At 35.5% G+C, this 4,888-nt stretch overlaps 1 non-coding gene across 1 annotated transcript; it reads right to left on the bottom strand.

Annotated features, from left to right (window-relative positions):
- Nucleotides 1–4,781: 4,781 nt before the first annotated feature.
- Nucleotides 4,782–4,888, bottom strand: LOC141675593 (small nucleolar RNA R71). Its single transcript, XR_012556237.1, has one exon. It is a non-coding gene; the product is annotated as a small nucleolar RNA R71 (small nucleolar RNA).

Below are 4,888 nucleotides of genomic sequence, written 5' to 3'. Positions count from 1 at the left end.
AATTTCAGGATCAACAGAAAAAGCAGCCGTTCTTCTTTAGTACAAAGTTGCAATAGTCAACAAAGTACTTGAGTGAACAGGAAAAGAAGCAAGTGAAGAACTTATTTTACTATTGTAATTTTATATTGTTTTTCACTTGTACACTTGGTAATATATAAACCAAGAAGAAGCTAGTAATTAGAGAGAGATTTTCCAGAGCTGTTAAGAAATATCTTGAGAGAAAATTCATCTAGTTTGTACTAGGATGCAGCTGTGATCAACATTGTTGAACACAGATTTTCTAATATACCATCTCTGGTGGAACAACAAATCCACCAGAAAAGTTTTTTAAAGTTTGTTGTGTTCTTTACATTTTGTGTTTGAATATATATCTGTCTGCATTAGCTCAAAGCAATTCATACACTTGTTCATCTAGAACACACTGCTTTAATAAACTTCTCAAAACTTGAAAAAGTTTTGAGATTTACATTCAACCCCCCTTCTGTAAATCTCATTGTTAGTCCTCTAGGAATAACAGTTGTATTTAGAGATGTTGAGTCATATTAAGTTGATTTGCATGCTAGAGACACTTGTATTTCACTATGTCTTATAGGTTGCTTAAGTGCTAGATCATGATCATTGTTTGTTGTTTGTCGAGGTTTAATCGCTTGTTTATATTTAAAATTTAGGATATTCTCTTACTAATAAAATAACATGGATGTTTAGAAATTGGAGAAAAATTGGATTTCATTGCTAGTTGTTGTGGCTAGGTGTCAAATGGCTAGTAGTCGGCTTATATTTATATGAGTAGTCTAGGGTTGAACGAGATGGAGTGAAACGCACTCGTTCAGAAATTGTGGAAAAAGAAAAAAAAAGAAAGAAAAAGAAAAGAAGAAAAAAAATGATAAGTGTTATGTATAATTGATCACGAGTGGGCTCTTTAGTACTCGAGTTATTAAATTCTTTGGGGACTTTGTGCCTAGTGACCTAAGGATTTTATAGTCTGGGATCCGCTAACCTAACACTCACTACATGGGTACTATTGTATAAGTCTTTTATGGACCTCACTCATTGCACGATCAAATAAGCATATGTGTGTTGTTTTATTTGAATAAAAGCATGTATCCATATAAAAATCCAATATAAGAATTGAAGTGTTATAATTTATTTTGAGTCTAGCTTTTTATTTTATTTATAACCTTGCGATTGCCTTGATGAGTAGTGAGTCATGATTATTGATCTAGTTATGATAGTATATCTGTAAGCAGTTGCATACACGCACGTCTTCAGTTTGTAAGTTGATTTATATGATTTGATTGATCTTTATGCGAGTAAATGCATTTATTGAGGTACTGCTTGTTGATTGGTTTAGTTATTTTATTGGGATCGTTGCATTCATTTAGTTGCATTCATGCATTTTTGTTTCTTGTTCTTTGAGTCTATTTATGTTTGAGGACAATCATCGATTCAAGTTTGGGGGTATGTTGAGTGACATTTATGACACTTTATAATGCTCTATTAAGCTTTGAATTGATGCATTTATTGTTACAACCGGCATTTTCGTGTAATATTATTTGTGAATTTGGTGCAATTTTAAAGACGAATGCCAATATATTCAACTATTGTATGCTTGTGTGAATGAAAAATTTCTGCGTCCTAAATTTGCTTTATGTGGTATATGATTTTTTTCAAAGCAAAAGTTTATTTATTTCTTTTATTTTTGATTTATAAGGGATATTTTAAACCTTAAATAAATTTCTTTTTAAAAGTTATTTTGTTCACAAATTTCAAAAGTGGTTTTATAAAATTTCTAAAAATCCAAGTTATTTTATGGTATAAATTTTATAATATTTGAACTTGTATTTTATTTTATTAAAAATAAATCTTTATAAATTTTAGTTGTCATAATTAGCAAATTACATGGTTGCCCTTGCATGCAAATCCTTTTCTATTCAATTTAAAGGGCTAAAGAGACAATTCCAACCCCACTAACTCTTATTTTACTAGCCAAATTCCTTCCTTGCCCTTGCATGCAAAATGATCCAAGTATAATTGGAAGGTTAGACTTGTCAATTCTCATTCCCACTCATATTTTGTCAAATCAAAAACCATAAAACAAGCAAGTGACATGATCATTTCACACTCCACCCACACCACACTCTCTCCTCCCTCCCTCCTCCCTCTCACTCTCGGCCCTCCCCCTCTCCTCTCGGTTTTTCAGCCGAAACCAACCCCCTCCCCATTTTCTTCATTCATCATTTAAGCTCTCACCTTCTATACAAGTAAATACTACTTCCCATATCATGATCACATATATTTCAAAGAGTTTTGAGTAAAAAGTTTAAGTTTTAAGGTTGCATGTTAAGGTTTTAATTGGAACTCAAAGTACAACCTTGATTCTTATGGATGTAAGGTTGTTTTTGAGAGGACTACAAGGAATGGTGAAGTGCCAAGTCTTGAGAAGGAAACTCTTGATGTTGAATGGCCATTTCCCTTCCATTTCATTCGGCCATGACCTTAAGGGAGCCGAATGAATGGTCCTTGAGATCATTCTTGTTGCTTTGTTCAATTTTTGTATGTTTATGTGATAATGGCATGAATCTTGTAGTGAAAACTTGATGAAACTCTTTGCATGCTAAGTGATCATCTAGATATAGCTTATGCTAGGCTTGTGATAAGTGGCATTTTATACCACTTAGAACGTCTTAAAATGGCTTAAATTGGTGTCTTGAAATCAAGTATTTTGTGTATTTGATGCATTTTTCTAGTGTTTATGCATTTCAGGGTATTAGTTGCATTTCGGGAGAGGAATCATCAAGAATAAGCCTTGGCATGTGTTCACCATTGCGAGAGGAAAGGAATGGGCAGATTACGGCGAAGAAACGGAGCAAACCTGGATTTTTTCCAGTAGAGGCCTGCGCGCCCGCGCAGCAATGCTGAGCGGCCGCGCAGCAACCTGCGCGCCCGCGCAGCTATGCTGAGCGGCCGCGCAGGGTCGGGGAAAAAGATAAATTATTTTAGACTTCTACTTCTGTTTGGCTTCCAACTTCTATGTAATCTGAGTTTTATGGGACTATTATATAGGTAGATTTGAGACGTTTTCACAGAGATTATTAAGGGAATTATGTTTTAGATTGTGTTTTACGCAAGAAGCGAAGGAGATAAGGAAGAAGACCGATTTAGCACACCGCAACGAAGAGGAAGCATATTTCCTTGTGATTCTTGTTTCGTTGTAACGTTGGATGCTAGTTTTCTTGCTTTGACTTATTTACTCTTGTGACGTACTCTGTTTTAATATAATTAGTTTAGTTATTATTTTCTTGTGTTTGTTTGTCATGATTTCATATGAACCCATGATGGCGATAAGTTCTATTATGGGCTAATCGTGATCATGGGGTTGCAACGGATTTATTATGGAATTCTTTAGTTAATTGTTTAATACTTTAGTGTGATGATGATTGCATGATATCTAGTATTGGTTGTGCGTATTCGTCTTATGTGCGTCGCGAACATATAAGATAGGGTGTTAATCTCTTGTGAAGCGACGGTGGATCTTGAGATTTAGAACTCGCCATGCTAGCATAGGTTCATGTACGTTGAGCATGATTAGTGGGTAACTCTAACAGTTTTATTTGCCCTATGTAATCAAAAGGAACAACTTGAGCTTAAATCGTTGTGTTGTCAATTTCTGTAGACATATAGGAACTCAACATAATTGATGACTATTCAACTTCTATCTTAATTGTGGATGCTTGGTAGAATGGTATTAGTACAATGAAAGTTGGCTTTTATCAGTTTCGTGTTATTCGATTAATATCATCACTGTCACATGCTAAAGGTAATAACAATGGCTATAGAAGGAAGTAATAATGAAGTTGTGATCTCATGAGTGTTTTATTATTGATAAATTGAAGTGTTAGTTAAGTGGTTAATTAAGTAGTTAATTATAGTTAATATTTAATCAACAATTTTAAGTGTTATTATCTTAACATTGAGAAGTAATCATACATTGGTGAGTGAGTTTAATTAGACAATAATTTAGTCTGAGTCTCTGAGGGAACGAACTAGAAAATATTCTATATTACTTACGAATGCGTATACTTGCGTGAATATTAGCGCGTGTTTTCGCCCTAACAAGTTTTTGGCGCCGCTGCCGGGGACTCGGCGTATTTGTTTAGTTTATGTACTTACCATCATTGGTCATTAGGACTCAGTGATTAGGACGTAGTAGTTACTTACTCTTTTCGGTTGTGTTTCAGGTACTTTAGCAAGCGTTTATGCAAACTCGTTCTCGTGCTCGCAAGAGGACTTTAGATACAGCAGAGGAGACAGACGAAGTTCTTGATATTCCGAAGAAGTTAGATTTTGAGGATTCGGATTCAGGAACTGAGCAGAAAGAACCAGTAAACATGGGAGATCGTATTGTTCAAGCTGATCCATCTCTTATGGATTTTTCTCGGCCTAAAATTGATGACATTCAGTCAAGCATCCTTCATCCGGCTATTCAAGCTAACACCTTTGAAATCAAGCCGGGCACTATTCAGATGGTGCAAAATTCTGTTTCTTTTGGAGGAGCGGCAACTGAAGACCCCAACATGTACATAAGGAATTTTGTCGAGATCTGCAGCACTTTTAAGTATAATGGCGTGACTGATGAGGCTATCAAGTTGAGGCTTTTCCCATTCTCACTGAGGGATAAGGCTAAAGACTGGTTACATTCTGAACCAGCTGGGTCCATCACTACGTGGCAAGATCTTGCGCAAAAGTTTCTGGTGAAGTTTTATCCAATGGCAAAGACTGCTGCTATGAGGAGTGCTCTTACTCAGTTTGCGCAGCAACCTACAGAATCTATGTGCGAGGCTTGGGAACGCTACAAGGAAATGTTGAGAAAATGTCCACATCATGGAAT

Source organism: Apium graveolens, chromosome 7, assembly GCF_009905375.1.
Source record: "Apium graveolens cultivar Ventura chromosome 7, ASM990537v1, whole genome shotgun sequence".
NCBI lineage: Eukaryota > Viridiplantae > Streptophyta > Magnoliopsida > Apiales > Apiaceae > Apium > Apium graveolens.
This window is presented reverse-complemented; position numbering and strand designations above follow the sequence as displayed.